The sequence below is a fragment of the Pinus tabuliformis genome, chromosome 1_1 (genome assembly GCF_031772625.1).
Source record: "Pinus tabuliformis cultivar Carrire ecotype Pingquan chromosome 1_1, CPIR1, whole genome shotgun sequence".
Classification (NCBI taxonomy): Eukaryota; Viridiplantae; Streptophyta; class Pinopsida; order Pinales; family Pinaceae; genus Pinus; species Pinus tabuliformis.
In genome coordinates this window covers 547657066-547683222 of record NC_142297.1, presented here as the reverse complement: position 1 = coordinate 547683222, position 26157 = coordinate 547657066, and the positions used below count along the sequence as shown (strand labels likewise).

Sequence of the window (26157 nt, the reverse complement as noted above, 5' to 3'; positions counted from 1 at the left end):
AAGCCTCCTCTTATACTTTTCATGTTGATGAATCAACTGCCAATATTAAGTCCCTAATCAATAGTTAAGATTAAAACACACTTGATCCTCATCTCTTAGAAGCTTCTCACCCATATTTTTATTAATACCCATTAATATTTTTATTTTCCTAAGTTTAGACTTAGGAACCCCATTAAAAATATTAATTATTTTAATAAAACACAAACCGGGTGGAATTTCACCAAATGATTTCTGCGTCTTGGAGATCTCATGTATTCTAGCCCCTCCACAAAATTTCAGAGCTAGAGCACATTCGATGCTACCCAAAATCAACAATAAGTTCTCCCTGGATATGGTTCAGTCGAAAACCAAATGGTTCAAATGAGTTGGTTAAGGGATCAAAGTTGGATCATATTCTCGGCGATTGGAGTTGAATATATCTTTAGGCAAATTTTTCATTGTCCTAAAATTGTAGTATAGCTTTACCATAAAATATAAAGTAGAAATTTAAATTGTTGTAAGCATCTAATTTTGGTTTAAGCTTATGTTATCTGGAATATTATTGGCTAGTTGAAAACGAAGACTAAGAGTGGTCTATATGTATGGATGTTTAGATCTCAAAATGTTATGGAATTATTGTTGGTGTAGTTTATTGTACTAACCTTGGTATTGTATCATTTGAGAAAGAAAAGTCAAATATTGCTAAAGGTAATTGTAATAAAGAAATTCCAAAGGACTTGGGTAAGAGTTTCATGAGTTATGGTTTTGTTTGAGGTAATTAGATGCATGTTTTAGAAATGTTTTCAAGATATTTTGCAAAGTGTTTTACAAAATCCCTAAATGGGAAATGCTATTCTTTTTTTAATCATTATGCATGAATAAATGTTAACTTGCAGCCTACTAGAGTAGGAATTGTGTGCATACCCAAAATATAACTGAAGGATTCACTATATCAACCCTTAAAATAAAAATGCAAAAAAATAATAATGGCAGCCAAGCGTTTCAAAGAGAATCATTGGGGTAATTTTCAATCATTATGTATTCCATCAGTATGTTATCCCCCATCCCGAATATCTTCAAGATCTCTAGAGTGTACTTCCCCAGTTCGAGGAAGATCTTGTTCAATTGCTACCATATCTGAAGTCCCAAAAAGTAATGCATCGACTCAATATCCTTCACCTCAAATTCTGACACTAAATCTAACTTGCAACCTATAATTAATATCTTTGCACCTTTCAGAATGAGATTGTCCACATACAACACCAAAATGAGGAGCTCAAATTTAACCAATAAGAAGTATAGGTTGGGATCTTCCTCTTTGTGAATCCTATGCCCCACGGGTAGTTTCCAATCCTGACATACCATGCCATGGATGGCTATTTAAGTCCATACAGGGCTTTCTTAAGCCTACATGCATGCATTTCTCTGTCATGGTCCCGAAACCTCTGTGGCTTCTTAATGTAAACTTCCTTAATGATGTCGTTGAGGAAGGTGATCTCCACATCCATTTGGTAGATGATCCATCCCATCTCAAAATATATTGGAAGAACTGCTAGAATAGAGGAGTACCTAGCTATGGGAGCAAAGGTCTCTTCATAGTCTACTCTCTATTTCTAAGAGAACTTGTGAGCCACAAATTTTTCCATGTATTTCTCCACACTGCCATCTGCTACATGCTTTACCTTGTATAGCCACTTGGAAGTCACAACTAACTTCCTCTTTGTTCTCAACACAATCTCCCACACATCATTCTTCATGGTGGAATTGTGCTCCTACAACATGTCATCTCTTCACACCTACTAGTCTATGATGTTGGTAATCAAAGGCATGTAAGTTGAAAACTTCCACATTAGTCTACTCTCCCTAAAAGTGGTCCTATGAGAGTTGACATGCTCTCAAGCAGCTTGTAAGGTCTACTCCGCCCACCTGGGCCTCATAACTGATGTCAAGGAAGTTGATTACTCCTGTGCTAAAGGTTGGTTATCTCTGCTACTGGCAGTCTCCTTTCTTGGCTCCTCCTCTTCTCTAGTTTCTCCTCCTGAGGCCAGTCCACAACTATTTATAGGTCCCAAGATTTCCTAGATGCCAAGTTCCCCTTGAACTTGACATCTTTGCTCACCATTGTCTTTCATTGATCTATTAATAAGACTATAAGCCTTTAAATCCTCATTGTATCCCACCAGAATTCCCTTCTCACCTAAGGGATGTGAATTTGTCCTCTTTTCCACAAGTAGGTGGATGTAGATTGGACAACCAAGTAACATGAGATGTTTTGGAAAATTCATATGACATGTTTAATAACAATTTCCTCAAGTAGACACCCTCTTGGAAATACTTGTCTAAGCTACAAACACTAACACCAAAAAAGATGAATCTAATTATAATCAAGGGAGTGTTAATAGCTAAGTCACCTGACATGATAGCACAACACATAGAGGACATGAAAATACAAGTGTCTAACACAAGACAAAATGGCCTTGAAAACAAGTTAGAGGACACGTGTTATATAACCTATTAGTGTAAACATACAAAGATGAAATATATACAAAGATGCAATTTTTTATTTTTATTTTAGAAACTAAAGCATTTATATGATGATACAAATTCCATGATATAATTAGTACCACATCAATGAAGATAAAATGACACACTAAATTAGAATCATACACTGCAATTTTCTTATCAAGTCATCAAATCAAAATGTATTTTATAGATACTAAGTCACTATTAGTATAGGTGAGAATGCCAATGGAAAATATGAAATAGGGTAATTACTATAACCATAAATGGACCAACTCTAGCATTGGTTCATTAAGATTCAAGTTGGAAAATGCCAACTCAACATTGTTGTTCAAACCCATTTGTTTGTGGGAAATAATCTGTAGGGCTATTGTTGAATACCCCAACAAAGTTGGTTCATTAAGATTCAAGTTGGAAAATGCCAACTCAACATTGTTGTTCAAACCCATTTGTTTGTGGGAAATAATCTGTAGGGCTATTGTTGAAGACCCCAACAAAGCCGGTTCATTAAGATTCAAGTTGAAAATGCCAACTCAACATTGTTGTTCAAACCCATTTGTATGTGGGAAATAATCCGTATGGCTATTGTTGAAGAGCCCAACAAAGCAGACACATAATTTAACCAAGAAAACTTAAACAAACATTCATAATGCGTGAATTGACAAAAGTAGACAAAGAAGGCATACCCATAGGTCCTACATTTATAAACAATGCCCCAGGGTCCAAACCCTAAGGCTTCCTCCTAAAGTTGCAAACCAGTAAGATAGACAAGAAGCCACAAATAAATCACAATATTCAAAGTACATATGGATATAAATATGTTAGACCATAAAAATATCCATTAGAAATCCACATTCATAAAGATAAACAATGTGAGCTCGAATGAAACATAAGTTTCTTTATTGCAATGATAGTAGCAAGAGTTGGTAAAGCTACAACTTGATCCTAAGTGTTAGCACCAATGAAGCTTTCCTTCAAATCCTTCCTACCTAGGCCAACAGAGACCTCTCCAATAAAAGTAGTATGATGCAAGATAAAGGGGCCAAAATCTATACATGGAAACATGGGTTTCCCGAAGACAAGAAAGATAGCACAAACTTAATCTGAAGACAATCATTAGGTTGCTTTTTAAGCCCACCAATAAAGTATGTTTATAACACCAAAAATGAATTAATTCAATTAAGCCACAAGCTCCCATACTTGGGTTCTTAGTCTAACCCATAAACCCCACTTGAATAATAGGTATTCTATATATTTATTCCATTTTAAAAAGTTGTATGGGCAAAGCAACAACTAAAAGTATCCCAAGAACACTTCGAAGCAGAAACACCTAAAATGTAAGACGAGTACAAGCATCGAATAATTTGAACGCAGCTTTTATTTCATTCAAATACTCCTTAAAACCGCGCAAATCACATTCCATAAAACACGAGTCTCTGTAATGGAACATCTAACAAAACAGAGAACGAAGCCAAACATGTAAAACCAATAAAAGGCGAACACTTTACAGGGAAGGCTTTAACGCTAAGTGAAATGCAGTCCCACAAACTCAAAAGCCACCATGCAGACGCGCGTTAAGTTGTAGGGTGGAATGCATCTGAATGTTATAATCGGCGAGGGTTCAGCCATCCTCCAGCGGCTTCGCGCCAAAAATGAGCCTCTGCATATCAGAAGGAAAACCTTTCTTGTCTTGAATCCTAGCCTTCACGTCATCAATCGTATCAGAGCTCTCAACTTCCAGTATGATGGGCTTGTCTGCGAACGCTCTCACAAGTATCTGCATACCACCACGGAGGCGAAGGACAAGATGCAGCGTAGATTCCTTGTGAATGTTGTAGTCGGCTAGAGTCCTCCCATCTTCAAGTTGCTTCCCAGCAAAGATCAATCTCTGCTGATCAGGAGGAATCCCCTCTTTGTCCTGGATCTTGGCCTTCACATTATCAATAGTGTCTGAGCTCTCAACTTCAAGAGTGATTGTCTTTCCGGTCAGGGTTTTGACAAAGATTTGCATCCCTCCTCTGAGACGGAGAAGAAGGTGAAGAGTTGATTCCTTCTGCATGTTGTAATCGCCAAGAGTGCGGCCGTCCTCCAGTTGTATTCCGCCAAATGTCAGCCTCTGCTGGTCGGGTGGAATCCCTTCCTTGTCTTGAATTTTAGCTTTCACATTGTCAATCGTGTCAGAGCTTTCGACTTCCAGAATGATGGTCTTGCCAGTGAGGATTTTGACAAATATCTGCATTCCCCCTCTGAGACGGAGATTGAGGTGAAGAGTAGAGTCCTTCTCAATGTTATAAAAATCATACAAAAAAACACAGGCAAGCCGAAAGCATTGATGGCAGCCAACGAGAAGATACCTGAAATAAATTTCTTGAGAAAACGCTTCATACCGAAGTCATACAAAAAAACACAGGCAAGCCGATAGCATTGATGACAGCGAACGAGAAGATACCTGAAATAAATTTCTTGAGAAAACGCTTCACACAGACGTTACGAAAATTTCCCAACACTGGATTGGAACAGTATATCTGAATAAGGAGAGGGCAGATGGGTATTTATAAGCATCCAATCGACTACCCTTCTAAATCCAGCCGATGGCAACGAGAAAGGGAGGAATCGAGAGATGTATAGAAGATGAGTTAACGGATCAAACGCATCCACTCGCGCGGAAAAACGAATAGCCGGCAAAATTGGACGGTTTCAATCACTTTCGTTTAATTTTTAATAAAGATGAATGAGACGTTGTTACAAATGGTTTATTTTTTTAAAGCGCCCTGTGCATGGCTCAGGGGACCGGGCAGTCGGCTAACTCGCACCCCGCCTGCGTTCTAACCTCTTTCGTATTGCTGCGCTGCAGCATATGTTTTCCCGTGGCATATGTTGTCCCGTGGCGATTATTCTGACTGATGTGATGGCTAATATTGTTGTAATGATGGTTTCTATGTGACAATTATCAGCTTGTCTGATATGTATAAATGTAATAAAAAGAGGGCCCTATAATGCTTCTGCTTGGGAACTAGCTGCTCCTTTTTTAAAAAAAATTGTTTATTTTATTAAAGTGCCTTGTGTAAAATTTTTATGTTGGATTTTTTTATTTTTGAGGGTGTTGAATCTATATATACAGTAAAAATAAATTAGTTTAAACAACACAAAACTAAGATTTTGGCTATTTTTTTTCTAGAAACTTTAAAAAATCACACTTAAAATTAAGTAATCTAAAATATATATTATTTTTAAATGTAAATTTTTAAAATTATTTGTTATTTATGTATTACATCAAATTTCATAAAATTTTTAAACAAGGTTTTCAATAACCCACCAATGTCCTCATTTATAATACTCACTTAGTTAATGAACATGGATTCATCACATAATACTTGTTTTTATATCTAAAAAATAAAATCATCTCTCTTCAAGTTTGCTATCTAATTTATAATATGGGGTACCCTTTCTCAAACATTAAATCCATCACATTTTGACACCTAAATAAATATCGCACCATTGTGTTGGTGCATACACTATTTTATGTCTCACTTAATACTTCATGAAGAAGTTTAGACACCTTGTCTTTGTGAATCCCCACTTGAATTCGTGTGTTATGAACATTGTTGATTCTTGTTAATATGATAATTGACATTACAATTAATTTACATATTTCATGTTTTTGAATCTTACAATCACCACAATGCCATTTGCTTTATTATCTTTAACTTTGTCACTCACCATAATGTTATTTGAGCTTTTTGGGGACAAACTATTTAAGAATTTTGGAAATATCCAATGTTTCAAGTGAACGCTTCAACCATCATCAAGGACAACCAAAGCCTAAGTGTTAGAAAAGAGTCCCCTAAGAAGGGTTCCTAGGAGCAAGCGTCCCCGCCCGCCTCCCCAAGGAAAGGGGGTTGCACTTCCCACTATACTTAATGTGTTGCATGTGCTCTCGTCGCTTCATGGATCATGGCACTGATTCAGCACAAGGTTAATCATCATTTGAAAATTGTGGGACGCATGGGGAGGTACAAGAGGGCTCAATAGAATAATTCTATCAAATTGGTAGAGTTGGAGGAAAAAATTGAAAATATAAACCACAAGCTGGGCATTCTAGCTAGTAGATTGGTCAACATCTCCCTCTCCTCAAATGAGTGTAGTGACTAGCAAGTGCAAATGCTTAGAGATTTTGCCCAATAGTTGTATGACTCACTAGTTTTTTTCTTGAAGCGTTGGTAGTCTCTTTTATCTTCTCATGTTGATGGATGTCAATATCCAACACAACCAACCTGTTTTTATAAGTTTCTATGCACAAAATGCTATAATTAGACGAGGTCTTAGCAACCTCAATACTTTGAACTTATGCTACTAGTATGGTTTCCCTTTGGGTTGACCAGTAGTATAAAATATTTGGTCTATGTAATCCTCATTTGATGTAATGCAAATTGCCTAAGTTCAAAAAAGAAAAAAAAAATGAGGGAAAGAGATAATTGTTAGAAGAGGAGGAGTGGAAGTTGATTGAAAAAAGAGAATAAATATTTAATTAATAGATTGTTCCTTCTTCTTCTTTCCATAAATTGGGAGATCATTTAAATCTTATCTCAAAGAACATATTATGGACACCCCTCATAACTGCATCTTCAAGTCAGCCACTGTTGAGCACTTCCTTAAATTGAAACACTTCATTTACTTTAACCAAACTAAAATTCTTGCATCAATGTCCTATTACACCTTGCACATTTCCATTCAATTCAATTGTACTAGAGCTTCGTAACATTTTAATCCTATCAATTTATGTTTGTAAACTTATGAAGTTTAAAGCAAAATATATGGAAGGACTTAGCTTCTAATTCTATCAAATCTAAATTGATATTAACAAAAATTCTATTCTATGAAAGAAATTCAATCTAATATATCTCAATATGATCGCGGTTCTCAAGCATTTATATATCTTTTGTAACAACCTCGGATTAAAAATCCATATAATAAAGTTAATGAAAGAAAAATAAGACCAAGGTCATGGGACACGTATGACAAGTTGAATCTTGGACAAAACATCCTAGTGGGTGTTCATTTGGTTTATTATGGCTAAGGGAAATTGACAAAGGCAATGGCAAAGGATTTGAAAAGGCAAGAGAAATTTATTGGCATTCATTTATGAAAATAATGGAAAAGAGGAAAAAAGGAAGGTGAAAGGTCATACGTTGCATGTCAGGAGGAAAATGAAGGAAAATAATGGAAATTGAAGAAAATATGATCCTCATTAATAAAAATGGTTTATGAGGATCATTTCACAACCTTTTTTCAGTTCAATTTTGGAGCTCTCTCTCTATTCTCTCTACTCACATACTTTTGCACACTTAGAGCATTCTTGGAGCACTCTAGCAAAGGAAGGCAAAGGAGGGACAAGAAAGCAAAGGGAAGCGAAGGTCAAGCAAGGAAGAGTTGGATAAAGTTGCTACAATAGGATTACTTACAAGCATAGAGTTGCATGTGTGATTTCCTTGCTAGTTTTGGCATCCATGGTACATGCATGTGTGTTTTTTGTTCTCTTGCTGTCATTGCCATGGGTTTTGCCAGGTTTGACAGTGGATTTCAGCCTTGTCTTTCCATTTCCGGATAGCCATGGTGCGATAGGTTCTCTGTTATTTAGTTGAGTTGGATTGTTAGATGGTTTCAAAACTAAGTGGGATGGTCTCAGGGAGGAAACACAAGGCCTAGGAATCCCTGGACCAATGAAGGTGGGATTACGGTAAAGATTGATTGTGTATACCCTCATTGGGCCTAGGAATCCTCGACCGGTGAATGGTGTGATATACGGTAAATCCTAGAGGGTGGAGACGTACAAATTCCTCACGATTTAGGTGGAGAGATCTGGAGGCATCCATGTTTATATAGGCCTAATGATCATTGGATTGATACATAGTGAGATTGTGGTAAAGCCTGGCAGTGTATGTTTCTTGTTTGGGACTACTAATCCCTTAGCGAGATTGCAGTAAAGCCTGGTTGTATAGATGAGGGCTTGTGCCTAGGAATCCCTTGGTGGATTGCAATAAATCCTTAGGAAGCCCTGGTTATTTTATTGTAAGTCCCACATTCATGCTTGGAATATGGCACGGGGATGATTGGGTGAAAGAAATATTTGGTTCAGCCAAATCTATGGTCAGGTGGTATGTGGAAGTCCCTAACTTGGTTGCATTTGCATATGTTAATAAGAGCTCTTTTCCTCTTGCGTATTATAAGTAAATGTGTTTGTTATCATGTGGTCATAATGGATGTTCTATCATTGTTATTCTGCTAGTTATATGTTGGTTATAATCATGGTTTTATGACAAACTTGAGTTATGGCTCTCATCTTGTTTGGTTTCATAAATGAAATGTTAATGAATGTATGGCCTAACAGATGATATTGCAACTATTATGAGAGGGAATTAGACCTTCTTAACGATTCTCAGATAAGTATGAAGTCGCTATACTCAGATGTGTTTATATGACCTGTAGATTACATGTTCATGATGTGTTTCACAGAATGTTTATCATGGTTGTTAGGGGTCAGTTCAAGACCTTTTTAAATATTTTGTATTAGTCGCCTTGACTCAATGTTATTTAACATTTCTGGAAGTTTCATGAAGTTCTGGGCAGAGGCATGAGTCCTAGCCCTAAAAAGTGGCTCAAAATATGGGGTTGATGGCACAAAACTAGCTGAAAAATGCCACAGTCGCATGGATGCCTTGCTGTGGGAGTGACTGGAGGGTCCTAGTCGCATGGAAGGCTTGTCATGGGAGTGACTAAGGGTCTAGTTTAGTCAAGAAGCAAGTTATCTCATGGGTTGTACACCTGAAGGGGTTGGTTGGCTCCTAAAGGTTTTGTAGCTCCTGTGGAAGGTTAGTTTGGTTTTGGTTTATCGATTCCACTTCCTTAATTGTACTTGGGGAGTTGAATCATATCATAGTAAATCTTCATCACATGTTTACCTCGGTGGACTTGTTAGCGTGGGTAAATGTGGTAGGAGGGTGTTACATAGAGGTATCAGAGCATGGTTCACCCCTTAGACTGGATGGGTGGAATGTATTTGTCATGCATACATCTCGGTTGTGTATGTGTTATTTATGCTTGTGGTCTATGTGCTTGTTGTGTATGCGTGGTGGTGGTTATTGTTACAATTATGTCACCATGTGGAAGATGATGGTGATTGTTGTTGGATGTGATCGTCATGAGTGCATGTCGGTTATGCATTTGTTATGCATTTCAGTGTCTATATGTTGTTATGCATGCATTTTCATGGTTATGTTATAGTCATGCATGGTAACTAGATAATGGTTGAAATGATGTTTATATACTGATATGGTTATGTGTATACATGTATTGTGCTAATCTAGTTGATCTTGTAGACGAGATATCCTCCCCTGAACCATAATGGGGTATGTTGGTTATGTTTATATTTTGGTTTAGATGACATAGTATATTTGCAGGAAGCAGATTAAAGATGACTATCAAGATGGTAGACTACAGTTCATGAGACTCTCCCTATAGATCAAATGAGAAACATGGTGATGGGCACTCTCCTAACATAGTAGACACATTGAGAAGTTTGAAGGCAGAAATAAGAAGTTGAAAAGCAGATAATGTCTGAATCATTCAGGCATAAGAGAAACAAGTAGAGGTTAATGCAAAGACAAGGACCGCTTAGGATCATCCATGGACAAGAGGACAAGACTAACGAGGCATATGAAAGTAGGTTTCACAGTGGGCATAGATCGGATAGGGATGACATGATCAGAGATGGAAGGTTCTTGGATACATCTGATAGGAGAGGTGATGAATACAGGTTCTATTCTAGTTTTGGTTTCGATAGGTACCATAGTCATCATCGTTATCATCCTTCCAAGAGGAATGACATGGGTTATTTTCCAGATGAGTGCAAGAAAACCAAGACACCTACCTTTGATGGAGATTTGAAAAAGCCAGATTAAGCAGAGGCATGGTTACTTGGAATGAAGAAATTCTTTAAGTTGAATGATTACATAGATAATATGAAGGAAATAATAGCTATCTTCAGCCTTAAAGGGAAAGAAGACATCTGGTGGGAAGATGTGAAGCTTGTTAGAGACATCAAGACATAGGAGTTGAGTTGGCATGAATTCAAGATACTCTTAAGGAAGAAGTACTTGTCAAAGAGGTACTACGAAAGTAAGGCCAAGGATTTCTATGCACTAAAGATGGGATCAATGACATATGAGGAGTATACGACCAAGTTCCTGTAATTGTTGAGGTATGTATCGTATCTTAAATATTAGAAAGAGAAATTTCATAGACTTTTCAGTGGATTTCCATTAGAATTTAGAGATCAGATTGAATATGATGAGCCTTAGTCACTTGAAGAAGTCATTAGTAAGTTGAAGCATTGTTATGAGAAATCAAAGTGCAAGACAAAGTATTAGAAAAATTGGAAAGGGAAAGACAAGGCTAAATATAAATGGCAGAAAAAAAGGACAAGACCCCAGGATGCAGGTGAGAAAGAGAATTTTGCACCTTACAAGAAGTTTAATGGACCTCAGCCTAGAGAACAACAAAATAGAAGTGGCGGTAGGAGACAATTACAGTGTTCGACATGTGGTAAGTAACATCTAGAGAAGGATTTTTCATAGAATCAAGGTGGTGGGCGTCAGATCTATAGTGCACATGAAGCGCAGACAGTTGGGGATGTTGGGTAGAACATTCCACGGATCTATGTAGTATTGGATAATAGGCAAGAAGATAACCAAGCATCTATTATCGATATGGATGGTAAGCATTGTGATCAAGTTGTTTCTATTTTGATTGACCTTGGGTCTAATTATAGTTATGTTAATTCTGACGTGGTGGATAAGTGTGGACTGAGTAAAGAAACACATGCAAAATGTTAGTTAGTGCAATTTCCTACAGGTACAACGAAAAGATTTCACCATTGGGTAAGAGCTTGTGCATTTGAGTTGAATGGTATGCCTACATTAGTGCATTTCAATGTGCTTCTGTTGGGATCATACATTATGTTTTTGGGTATGGACTAGTTGTATCTTCATAGGACCAAGGTGGATTGTTATGACAAGGCCATTGTGTGCTTGGATGTTCTCTTTAATGCATATGTTACACTCTCTTTAACAAAGGCATGCATACCTCTCCTTAATGGCATGAATTACACTCCTTTATGATAATAATTGTTGCTCCTATATATGTGTCTCATGTATTCTTGGAGAGGTGCATGGTGATACCGAGAGTTTGAGATATTTGAAGAAGATTGCGAGAGGGAGAGATTGGGAGAGTAGGCAAATGCTAATTTAAATTACTAAGTAGCTCTACTCAATGGAGTTGAACATGAGTGGTATTGAGAGTAAGTAAAACTTATCTTCCTCTGCTTTCCTTGTATATCTATCTATTGCTATACTTTGGTACTACTTGTGAGCTCTTTCATCTCAGGGGTTCCAGGGGGATAAGTGTGAAAATTTATGAATCCTTACAAACAAAAATCCTAATGTAGTCACTGGTTTAGCATCCCCTACTTTTTATTTCATTTAACAAGTTATTTAATTATAAACAGTGATGGAAAACACTACTGCAGACTACATTGACATACAGATCATACACTGAAAATATATGAGACAAATGCACAAGGGACACCGTTATTTTTGGAAAACACGTCCCCGGAAAAACCCAACTTGAGAAAACCGGTGCAGCAGATAGAGGGTTTGTATTATTAAGCAAGCAGAATCTGAGTACAACAGGTTGCCTCTCACATCGGCTAACCTTTCAGAGAAATATCGGTAGCAAGAAATACATATGAGGTTTTGCCTCGTTCTCCAAGTCATAACTGACCAATGAGTGATTTGACTCTCGACAAACATTGTGAAATCCCAGTGCAATCACTGCATGGGCCATCATATTCCCTCTGGAAGACTATGTCACCCCTTCTACTAGATCGATTTTCTAGAGGAAGACTATTGTTCAGCCCTCCCAGCTCAGAACCTTGCTTCTCCAGCAAAATCTCTGACTTCTGACGAATACTCTACATTGCCACTGTAAGAGGCACTCCTGGCTTGTGTCAGCACTACATGAGCCCCTCCTGGGCTGTGTAGGCCTCTGCGCTGCCTCTATGATGCTACTGCAGCCTGTCTTCCACATACTCTTTGGCTCAGAACTCCTTTCCGATCCAAATCGTTGCTTCTATCCCTCTCACTACAACTCATATCACTTGTTCGATCTTCTCATCAAACCTCACCCCAGAAAAATCGAACTAACTGATCAACTTAGTGTATCTCCAACTAACCCTCAAGCCTCATCTTATTATTTTCCTGTTTATGAATCAATGACCGAGATTAATTCCCTAATCAATGGCTAATATTAAAACAGACTTGATCCTTGTCCCTTAGAAACTTCTCACCCATATTTTTATTAATACCCATTAATATTTTTATTTTCCTAAGTTTAGACTTAGGAACCCCATTAAAAACATTAATTATTTTAATAAAATGCATACCAGGTGGAATTTCACCAAACGATTTTTGGGTCTTCGAGTTCTCATGTATTCTAGCCCCTCAAAAAAAAATTGGAGTTAGAGAACATCCGATGCTATCCAAAATAAACACTCCCTCTTAGCGAGAAATGTGTCTAGAAATACTTTTCAATAGAAGCATCCCACTAATCTACAACATCGGTCCTCTGCGATGCTGATGCTTGGCCTGTTGTCCCTCATCCACTGCACTGCTGCAGTCTGTACTGATGCCCATGTCACTGCCACTGTCACTGCTACATCTGTACTGAAACTCCCTCTCAATATGTTGCATCATGTTGCTCATAGCACTGCCACTGCTAACTGTTGCATTGAAACTCAGTTGTTGAGAAGTAAGCAATTTAAAACTCACCCAAAATCTAACATGTTGGTGCCTCCTGCACTATTGCAACCTCCACTGCGATGCTTCAGAATTTGGCACTCTAGCTCTGCCATTGTTGCTCCATCATCCCTCACACCAATTGACACCTGTCATTCTACTACTATCATTAAGGGCGCCCGTAGCCGTATGTGATCCAAGAGTTTGGGCACCTCAAGGATCCTTCCCCTCCATGTAGTCCTCCCAACTACAACTCAATGACACCCCACCTCTTCTCTAGAGGTGCATGAGCACTCATGGCACAATCATCATCCTCGCCTTCTCCGTTAGCTTTGGCTGGAACAATCTTTGAGTCAGACTTCTCTTCTTTGCCCTTCTTCCAAGGGCACTGAGTGGTGAAATGTCCCAATTCCCCACACCTAAAGAATCTGACCTTGGCTATGTCCTTTTTCTTCCTCTTCTATTGCCCTTGATGTCCTGATGATGCGTGAGTTGCATCCTCCTCCTCCTCCTTCTTGACTCTGGCTCCTTTGCTGCTACTTCTTGTCTTGGTTATCCACCTAATCTCTTCCTGTCGAAGAGTTGCCAACATCTCCTCCCAACTAGGGAGAGAAGCCCTGCCCAAGATGCTCTAGACAAAGGTCTCCCAGACTTCAGTGACTACATTTAGGGCAGTCCTAACCATGAACTCAGGATCTGGTGTAGACCCCACGGAAGTCAGCTGGTCTCGAATCCCTTGCAACCTGAGAAGGAAGGGATCGATTTCTTCTCCCTTTTGCATCTGATACTATCTCAGCTGGTTCTCAAGAAACATCTTCCGCTGAACGAAAGTTCCCTCATACAAGGTGGTCAAGGCCTCCCATATCTCCCTTGTTGTGTTCTTTTTAGAAATATGTGGCACCACATGATATTTGACTCCATCCAAAATCATGCACCTAGCCTTTGCTTGGGCCTCCTCGTATTTCTTGAGAGGATCAACATCGACCAGAACATCAACCATCTTCAAGGCATAATCCTTGATGCAATTCTTGTCCAGGACTGCCAGGATACTGGCCTTCAGATGACAAAGTTGGATGCTACATCCAATGTGTCCTGATCCCTCAGTCCATCGACTTCCATCTCTACTCAAACAAGTATAGAACGAGGTTATATTATCTCCCTCTTTCGCTACTACCCCAACAAGACTCGGATCTGGATTTCTTTGGTGCTAGAAATCCACTAATGGACAAGTTCCTTCTAGACTCCCTCTGAGTCTTGATTTCCTTCACGAAAATCCTCATGCCAAATAATGTCGAATCACCTCTCTCCAATCCTCCTTTGTTGTTGCTCAACAACCTGGATCTAGATTTTTTTGGAAAGAAATCTACTAAGGTAGTGACTCCCTCTACCTTGGTTCAGTCCCCTTAGACATTATTCTGCACAATAGCAACAATGTCCCAACAACACCACAGATCGAATATGCATTGCTCCTAATGCCCCGACAACTGACCGATCTAAGCCCCTTAGGCTTTGCGCTGGCCCAAAGAGCTGATGCCGTCATTGCGTGAGCTCCTCTCGGTTACTATGTCTCCTCTTCCTCGCTCAGAAAGCTGATGCAGGCACTACATGAGCTTCAACGTCACTCCTTTGGCAATGTGTCACTCCTTCAGCTGCTCCTCTGGCTTTGAAACAACGTTGTCACTTCGGATAATCGCCTCTCTCCAACAGATTCGTTAGATCTCCCAACTAATGGCTTCAGTGTCTTATGATCTACAATTCTCTAATACCATGTGAAAATTTCTAAATCCTTACAAACAGATATCCTACTACAATCACTGGCTTAGCATCTCCTACTTGTTATTTCATTTAACAAGTTATTGAATTATAAACAGTGATAAAAAAACACTACTGCAAACTACACTGACATATAGATCATAAACTGAAAATATATGAGACAAACACACAAGGGACATTATTATTTTTTGACAACACATCCCCGGAAAAACCCAACTTGGGAAAATCAGTGCAACAAATAAAGGGTTTGTATTATTAAGCAAGTACAATCTGAGTACAATAGGTTGCCTCTCACACCAGCTAACCTTTCATAGAAATATTAACAATAAGTAATACATATGAGGGTTTACCTCATTCTCCAAGTCACAGCTAATCTAATGAGTGATTTGACTCCCGGCAAACACTGCGAAATCCCAATGCAATCACTTCATGCACCAGCGTCTTGCCTCTGGAAGACTGCATCACCCCTTCTGCTAGATCGTTTTGTTGGAGGAACACTATTGTTCAGCCTTCCAAGCTCAAAACCTCGCTTCTCTAGAAAAATCTCAAACTTCTAACGAATACTCTGCACTGTCACTGCAAGAGACCCTCCTGGCCTGCGTCAGCACTGCATGAGCCCCTCCAGTATTTCATAGGCCTATGCGCTGCCTCTCTGCCACATACTCTTTGGCTCGGAACTCCTTTCCGATCCAAATCTCTGCTTCTGCCCCTCTCACTGCAACTCAGATCACTTGTTTGATTTTCTCAACAAACCTCACCCCAGAAAAAACGAACTGATTGATCAACTTGGTGTATCTCCAACTGACCCTCAAGCCTCCTCTTATACTTTTCCTGTTGATGAATCAACTGCCAATATTAAGTCCCTAATCAACAGTTAAGATTAAAACACACTTGATCCTCATCTCTTAGAAGCTTCTCACCCATATTTTTATTAATACCAATTAATATTTTTATTTTCCTAAGTTTAGACTTAGGAATCCCATTAAAAATATTAATTATTTTAATAAAACACAAACCGGGTGGAATTTCACCAAATGATTTCTGCGTCTTGGAGATCTCATGTATTCTAGCCCCTCCACAAAATTTCAGAGCTAGAGCACATTCGATGCTACCCAAAATCAACAATAAGTTCTCCCTGGATATGGTTCAGTCAAAAACCAAATGGTTCAAATGAGTTGGTTAAGGGATCAAAGCTGGATCATATTCTCGGCGATTGGAGTTGAATATATCTTTAGGCAAATTTTTCATTTCCTAAAATTGTAGTATAGCTTTACCATAAAATATAAAGTAGAAATTTAAATTCTTGTAAGCATCTAATTTTGGTTTAAGCTTATGTTATCTGGAATATTATTGGCTAGTTGAAAACGAAGACTAAGAGTGGTCTATATGTATGGATGTTTAGATCTCAAAATGTTATGGAATTATTGTTGGTGTAGTTTATTGTACTAACCTTGGTATTGTATCATTTGAGAAAGAAAAGCCAAATATTGCTAAAGGTAATTGTAATAAAGAAATTCCAAAGGACTTGGGTAAGAGTTTCATGAGTTATGGTTTTGTTTGAGGTAATTAGATGCATGTTTTAGAAATGTTTTCAAGATATTTTGCAAAGTGTTTTACAAAATCCCTAAATGGGAAATGTTATTCTTTTCTTAATCATTATGCATGAATAAATGTTAACTTGCAGCCTACTAGAGTAGGAAATGTGTGCATACCCAAAATATAACTGAAGGATTCACTATATCAACCCTTAAAAAAAAAATGCAAAAAAAAAAATAATGGCAGCCAAGCGTTTCAAAGAGAATCATTGGGGTAATTTTCAATCATTATGTATTCCATCAGTATGTTATCCCCCATCCCAAATATCTTCAAGATCTCTATAATGTACTTCCCCAGTTCGAGGAAGATCTTGTTCAATTGCTACCATATCTGAAGTCCCAAAAAGTAATGCATCGACTCAATATCCTTCATCTCAAATTCTGACACTAAATCTAACTTGCAACCTATAATTAATATCTTTGCACCTTTCAGAATGAGATTGTCCAAATATAACACCAAAATTATGGGTCCAAAAGGTATAATTTGTGGGTCCCTGAGAAATTAATTTCTAGAGGTCTCCGGCCAAGAGAATATTGAAAAATTCAAAAGATTTTAGACCCTTGGACCTTGGTAGTTAAGTCAAAGTCAATATTTTGAGGAAATCAACTCAAAATAATTAAGTTTGAGTTGAGTAAAAATGAATTAAATGAAAAATTCAAATTTTCCTAAAAAATAAAATAATTTCGATGGAGAAGATTAAAAGATAATTAAATTTTTATTAATGGTCAAGATTACTTTGACATGGATCAAATCAACTAGTCGTTGGAGAATTAATCTATAAATTAGAGGTCATTTGTCATTCAAAAGATCTAATCATTGAGTCAGGTACTTTCTCTCGAAACTCTCTTGTATTTTTTTCTAGATTAATAATAACACAAAGTCTTTGGGGTTTACATTGATTGTGGTGTTCCTCTCTTGCACCTTATGATAATATTGTTTTTAATGTTTTGCTAAATATTATTTTTTGTTGGTTAATAGTTTTTGAGGAATAATCTATTGAACAGGTACCTTGCATAGTTTATTGGGTTTAAATTAACATTTTAATTTAGCAGGGATAGTAGGTATCTCTAATTCTTGAAAAAATACATTGTTATTTTACGTCTCTATTAATCTAACAGTTTAATCTGAAGTATGCAGAAATCATTTGGATTTTAAAAATTAGACATTTGGGGAAGTCCTCGGTTGGACTAGTTGACTCAAAGCATGAGATATGAAGAGCCTTCCTGATCTAAATTCCTAAACTTATCTTATGATTTTCCTTTTGCAGAGTCTTTGGGGCTTGTACCTCACATTTAAAATCATTTACCTTTCATATGCTGAGTTTAATTAATAGATCTGGGTAAGAAAAGATTATATCTACAGATCTAGGAGCGAAATCAGTCTCGTATTCTTAAGATCTAGTATATTTGTATTTTATTTATATAGCTCTGAAGTCTTTGTAAAATAATTTTGATTTTCTAACTTTTAATGTTTTGGATTTTGTTTTCAAATTTATGTTTTTGGGTTTTTAGCATACTTGTATATATATATTTTTTAGATTTATTTTGTAAATAATTTTTAGATTTCAAAATTGTAAATGTTTATTTGATTTAAGTTTTAATTTTGTAGTTTTTTTAAGATTTAACTATTAATTTTTAAAGGTTTTTTTCCCACATTCAAAAGTTGAAACGAGTTTCTCTAATTTGCATATACATATATATACTAACATTTCACCTTTCTATTATTTCACTAACCCATTGCATTTTAAAAATTTTTCATATATATAATTTATTGGGCTTTTATTTTATTTTTATTTTAAAATTTGTGAATATAATTTTTGTATCATTCTCTCTATATATTCATGTGGCTATTTTGTGTGACCATCCCAAGCTTAAACAAAACACGTGGAGTGTTTTAAGATTGTTTGGTTTGCAGGTATCTCCATTAGAGAATTGAAGAAGTCGAATAGAGGAGAAGTCTCCAAGGTCCCATTAATCAATTTTTTTTTAAGGTCGTAAACCTTTTCCTGGCTACATGCTTTCCAAAGTTGATTTAGCCTCATACGGAGAGATCTAGCCATGTTTGCAACCCATTCATGGCACGTAAAATTCTATTGAGGATTTTGAAGGAATTTGCAAGTCAAATAAGCTTACTTTGCATGAATCTAACCTTGACTCTTTTCTGCAGAAGCCATCCTTTTGTTCTCAGTAATCTGGATTATTTTTTGGGCTTGTTTTTGTTGCTTAGATAAGGGTTTTGGCATTTGATTTGTGACTCACAAATTTTTGATCGATTTCTATTAAAGGTTGTGGGTCTATTTGCCACTATTTCACTCGGACTCAAGGGTTTTCTTTATATGTATTGACTTTTTTTGGTTTTGCAGTGAAATACCAGAAAATCGAGCTCTCTTTTATGGGAAATTTGTGGCACAAATTTGTAGTCTGGTTATTTCATATCTATCTTTGTACGAAGGCTTTGAATCATTTTAGTCATGAGCCTCAAAGACGCTGGGTTCCTCTCAGACCTGAAGCAAACACTATTCAAGGATCTCACCATGGTAATCTTGCAATTAAATTTGATTGGTTGATTAAGGTTATAGAACTTATTGTCACTGATCTTCCCACAGTTACTATATATCATATTATCTCAGAGCTGAAATATTATCCACGGTGATTGATTGCAGAAGGTACTGACAATAATAAAATCCAAGGAAATAGAAAAACTAATTTTTTTATCACATATTAATCACCAAAGTTTGTAAGTGTTCCAGCTCATATCCTTGCTATGTTTCCTTACTCTTTTGTGGATTGGTCTTAATTAACAATGAGCTACAGTGGTATCTTCTACGTTTTCTCCATCACTGAAAGATATTGTCTATTGATATACAATACCAGCCACTGAGGGGAGGTTACAAGGCTTCAAACTTCAATCCTCTCCAAAATGTGATTTATTTGCTGACAGTCATTATCATCAGATCTGAATTTATAAGAATGTTAGCAATAATCAGACCCTTAGCTCGAAATTAACATCCGATTTGCTTCCAGATTAACCCCAAGTGTTTGGTTACTATTTTATGCATATTTGTATGACTGGGTTTGACTTTTAGAGGACTGTTATTTGTGTTGCACAAGTCTTATTTGAGGCTACAGTGGTGTTTCTAGGATCTAGCATAATTATCCCCGGAACCTAGAGTGATTATTGTGCATTGGCTTTAATTCATTTGCACTTGTTGGTTAATATTGAGGTCTTGTGGACTTTTATATATTGGATAAGCTACTGTTAGTTTGTGTCTTTATTGACCGTTTATTTTGAAAGTCTGGTGCATATTTTGTAAAGTGAATCATTAGCATCTCATTACATAGTTTAGATCTAGTCTAGCTTGCATCCTTTCATCACTATTAGCAATCTCACCTAATACTTGTGCTTGTAATATTTAAAGTTCACCGGTTTCTGATTGATATATCATAGAAGTGAAGATTAACTAAACAAGCACAAATATTAAAGAAATTGAGTGTGTTGTCCCTGTTGGCATTGCCTCATTGGATAATCCTAAAGTTTCTCCATTGGATTTTTATTGGAATATTGTAACCTTGTGTTCTAAAGTGATATAAATTTATAGTTTTGGTTAAAATGGGTTTATAGTTCTCAAAGATAAAGTGATATAAATTTATAGTCTTGGTTAAAATGGGTTTATAGTTCTCACTTTGAATCATTTGGCTATAATTGCATCTCCTTGAAGCAATTGTTTTCTTTAATTCTAGTTTTTTTCATCTCTCATCATTGATTTTATGAGCATTCCTAACCTACTTGCAGGTTGCATTTATCTTGTACTATTCACTCCTTTTTACATTATAATATTGGTATCTCTTTAAAGTGAAAGTACTCATTTCTTTTAATTTTCAAGTCGTGTTTTGCTCATATCTCATTCTTATATTTTTGCTAACCTTTCCTTGCAGTATTGTGTTTTATATGTAGTGCATATTTCTAGTGATAGAGGCAAGGATGTTGAGGATGTAGAGGTATTGAGCAGTTACCTTGTTTTACAAAAGTTTCAGGATGTGTTTCCCGCAGATATTTCATAGTTACCGCCTCAGAGAAGTGGAATTTTCTATTTAGTTGGTACCAAGGGAAACACCAGCATCAAAGTTTATGTCAAGACACCTACACCAAACCTCAACCTTTCAAATGACACTCCTACCCTCATACTTCAGATCCCATGGTAATTGCACAAGAGGGCCAAAAATTGCAAAGTAATTTCTTACGTTAAGATCATTAATTGGGGTGGAGATTAGGTCTCTTTTTATAATCCCTTAGAGGGTGACCGTTGGAGAAGAGGTACTTTTAAGTTCCTTAGAAGATATACATTGACGGGATCCATTAGAAAGTTTAAGACACTAAAAAATATACCTTGATTCTTAAGAAAGGAAGTTTGTTGGCCTCAAGGAAGTAAATAAGGTCATTTCTTAAGAAATATACCCTAAAATACTTTGACACGTTGCCTAAGGTGTTGTAAGTCATGAATACTATTTAATAGCCTTTTAGAAGAGATGTTTGATGATTTAAACCATTAAATGCGTGACATGATCCTACCTTGTGGGGTTTTAGCCCATTAATGGTGGTCTCCAATTTAAAACATAAATAACTCTCAATCGGTGAGTAACCATGTGGTGTGTGTAGTGGCCCAACTTGGCAAGGTTAATTTTGTGGCACTTAGAGAGGGTGATTTTGATGTAATGATATAATATTATGCATGCCAGACTTATGTACATGCTTACATTGTATAGAACTGGTTTTGGTAACCTATTTGTTGTGTGCTTATGATGATATCTATGGTTGTGTGTATAAGAACTAATTTTGGTTAAGAGAATATTATCAATGTTTTCTCTTTTGATATCTTAGTTTGGACATAGGTGTATGACATGGATGATGATCCAAGATTGAGACACATGTATCCATGGATGATCATGATTATGTGGAACATAAGGTTAATTATGATTTATGTATGATACATGATTTGTATGATTATATATGATTAATCTTGTATTAAGTAGGATGTGGCAGGGGACCTGGTTATTTGCAAACAATGATTCTTAAATTATAAATGATTGTGGAAGTCATGATACAGGATTTTGTATGATTATATATTTTTAATCTTGTATTGAGTAGGATGTGACAAGGGACGTGGTTATTTTCAAAAAATGATGTTCAAATTTTAAATGGTTGTGGAAGTCATTTCTTCAAAACCAAAATGATTGCAGAAATCATGCACAATTCTTGGTCTTGGAACTAGACCTTACCAATGAACCATCGGATGGGTATGAGCTCACAATCAATACCTTAAGGTGAAGCGAGGAGTTTCAAAGTAGAGTAGATGAGAAGCCATAGAAATTAGAGCACAGAGTCTTAGATCCACGAAATATAAAGACGTGGATTATTGGATCTATAATAAAAGGATTAGGGCGTGAAGTCCTAAATTCATGAAAGAAAAAGATGTGGAGTCTTGAATCTATAATAAAAGGATTGGAACACAAATTCTTAAATATTTAAAAGATCAAGGTGTGGAATCTCAGAATCCTTGGTGTAGATCAGGGTGCGGAGTCCTCAATCTACTAAGGCATAGAAATGCATGCAATACGGATGCATAATCCTTGTTCTTCAGAAGAAAAATACCACTCATGGGCAGCTCAGGGATGAATTTCCTTAATAAAATCTCATTTCTAACAATTTTGGAGTGGCTTTCTAAAAATAAAAAGTCATGTCTATCATCTCATATGAATTTCCAAAAATAGTAAATCACTTTCAATCAATGGGTAATCAAGTATAGCTGAAAGAAAATCACTTAACACGTCATTAATTAATCCTAATAGTTCAATCTCGACTTAATCCTCAATATATTAATATTATTAATATTACTATTATATTTTATGAGACTATGATATTATTATTAAAAGGGAATTACAAGTCACCTTCATCTCCTCAATCACTTCACACCTCTCTCCTTGATGACTCTCATGGCTCTATGTAACTCTTTTATTTTTAATAATACATAACACTCTCTTTTATGCACTCATCAAAGAATGGCATATTCCTTTTACACTCATTAAAGACATGTCATAAAATATTCCTCTTACTCTCTCTTTAATGCATATGTTACACTCTCCTTAACTAAGGCATGCATACCTCTCATTAATGTCATGAGTTACACTCCTCTAAATGGAATACAAGACATCCATATTACTCCTCTTTTATGACAATAATTTGTTGCTCCTTCTATATATGTGTCTCATGTATTCTCACTTGAAGAGAGGTGCATGGTGATACCAAGAGTTTGAGATATTTGAAGAAGATTGTGAGAGGGATGGATTTGGAGAGTAGCCAAATGCTAATATAAATTACTAAGTAGCTATACCCAAATGGAGTTCAACATGAGTGGTATTGAGATGAAGTAAAATTTATGTTTCTCAGCTTTCCTTGTATATCTCTCTACTGCTATATTTTGGTACTGCTTGCGAGCTCTTATAGCTCGGGGGTTCCAGGGGGAAGTTCTCCTTGGATATGGTTGGGTGGAAAACTAGATGGTTCAAATGAGTTTGTTAAGGGATCAAAGATGGATCATATTCTCAGCGATTGGAGTTGAATATCTCTTCAGGTATAATTTTCATTGTCCCAAAATTGTAGTATAGCTTTAGCATAAAATTAAAAGTAAAAATTTAAATTGTTGTAGGCATCTAATTTTGGTTTAAGCTTATGTTATATGGAATCTTAGTGGCTAACTAACCTCTACTTCTCTATATTATTGATGGTTAGTAAGGTCTAATATTATGCTATCAGAGTCAAGTTCAACACTAGGGCCTAATGGGCCAACATGCTTGCTTGTAGGTTTATGAGGTATGAATGTTGATTTTTCATACATGTTGAATTATTGTGTATGTTGACTTGGAGGAATATTGGTTGCATAAGGGATATTGTTATTATTATGTCATTTAGAAACTCATGAAATTAAAAAAAAATGCTTTCTTATACTCCCTCATAATTTTGTTAAGACAAAATATTAAAAATATGATAAATGACTTAAAGACATGTTGGGAAAGGATGTGTTTGAGAAGTTGGTGGTTAAATCCAAGCATGTGAATGACTTGATTGCCAATGGGTGAGTGAGATATGTGGAGTGCATGCATGGTAGCATATATGTTTAATGCATCATTATCATTGTGATATGGGCCTACTAGCCTTCTTTACTAGCTGAAATTGTATATACCAAGAAAAATATTGGCCTAATCTAAACTATATTATGATGACCTTGGTGTGTATGCTTTAGGAATATGTAACAAGTGTAAGGTTGAGATTCAATTAACATGATGATTGACTTCATCATGTTAATTTTGACCTTTTTCTTATCTACACTAATGGAAACTTAACAAAAGTTACCTTGAAGGATGTCACTTTTAACTGTGAAGGTAGATTCACGAGTAATGTATTTGCGTTAATTTGATGTGTTAAAATATGATTTTAGAATCCATTCTTAACTATTAAGAATGAAATTCAAATTCTTCCTTGACATGATTTTATGTAGTTTGGGTTGACATTATGCATCAAATAACTTACTCAAATACTAGGTTGTGGCATGACCTTCCTAATATACAAGAGGCTTTAATGATTGGTGCATGAAGGGTTGTGAAAGCCATTTTAAGGAACACTTGAAGGTTATGTTTTCCTTAAGTTATGTATGGGTGTGGAATCCATACTAGCATATATCTATGAGCTAATGTATCGGTGTCAAATCCATACTAACATATATATATGAGCTAAGTAATGAGGTAGGGCATGGGTGTGGAATCCATACTAACATATATCTATGAACTAAGTAATTCTTCTGGTTAGAATGAACAAAAATATTTTGATGGAATATCATAGACATGATTAAGGAAGATTGATTATGTGTAAATAAATTTAAATGAATAGAGATTCATAACATGAATTTGTTTGAGATTTAAATCCATTATTTTATTTTTATTACAAATGAAGATACTAAGATCGACATAGTGAACACCATTAGGTGGTTTAGAATGTTTGGAATAACTGATTTTGATATATGGAGTCAAGTGTGAACTAGGTATTTATGCTCTAGTATTGTAGTTCTTTTGTATGTGTTGGATTTAAGTAGAATTAAATTGATTTTCAAATTCTTGAAATGTAGAAAAATATTATTGTGATAAGTTGATGAAATATCTTTTCTATTGGCTTAAGACAAATTAGGTCTAGGAAAGTCATAATAGTCTCCTTAATAATTGTATCAATTTCATATTCATTGAATTTTTTTTAACTAAATTAATTAGAGAATTTATGATGATTGAACTCATGCACTGCTCTAAACTATTGTTAGTTAGGCGATCAAGTCAAAATTAATATTGTTTATCAACTTGATGAACTGCTTTCTTGAAATTGTATTAACTTGTAAATTGTTAAGAGAATAAGATGTTTAGAAGATAAACATGTTTTTTGGTGATAACTTTGCTTTATTTGAACTTAAAGGAAAAACATTTGTGATTGATTAAAAGTTTATTTGAGTTCTTGTTTTACAAGAATATGATTTTTTTTTATTTTTTTGAGAGAGAGAAATTGAAGGAGAGTGAAATCACATTTTTGATGAATCGAAATTCTTGCATGATTTAGAAGTCTAAGATGATTGTATTATATGTGGAATGGAAGAGATTGATGGATTTAGGAATTTTGTGCTTAGATGTATAATTGTATGAGTGGTTAGTAGTCTTTCAAAGGGTTGTAATCTTTTGAGAGGGTAAAAAAAACACTTATCTTTAGGATATAAATGCCCTTGAGATAGTCTAAATCTTATTTAAAATCAAGATTCTCCATAATTTCATAAATGTATTATTAAATTTGTGTATGTATTAATAGTAAGGAATAAGGTCCAAAACCAAATGAACTAATTAATTATTGAATAGAAATCATAATCAATTTTATAGTTGGAAAACATGTCAACTTGTAGTTATCAAGATAGATTCAATAATATAGATAACGTATTTGCATACTTATAAGAGTTATTCTTGATTACAAGCTTGCATAAAGATATGTTTAATTTATGAAGATCTGCAAATTGAGTCATTCATAATTGATTCTCAAGTAAGAGAAGTGATGAAGATTATGGGAATTCAAGGAATCGTCTATAATACAAAAATGAGTCAATGAAGATTGTAAGGAATCTTAGCTTGTTAGTTTTAATAAGAAAAAAGAAAAATAAAAATAAAAAAGTGTGTCATGAACCTCAAATTGTGATTTTTCCTAAAGAGTAAACATTTAGTGAAAAAAATTGTAGGAAGATCCTAAAGATTCTGGTTATAGAGATGTCTTATGGAATAAAAATGGGAAACTTGGATTGATAAGACATAAATAAAGTGGGATGTAAGAGCGAAATATATATATATATATATAGATATATCAT

The 26157-nt window shown here is 35.8% G+C and overlaps 1 pseudogene; it reads right to left on the bottom strand.

The window, feature by feature from the left end:
- Nucleotides 1-4048: 4048 nt before the first annotated feature.
- Nucleotides 4049-26157, bottom strand: part of LOC149214276 (polyubiquitin-like) — a 320343-nt pseudogene continuing 298234 nt past the window's right edge.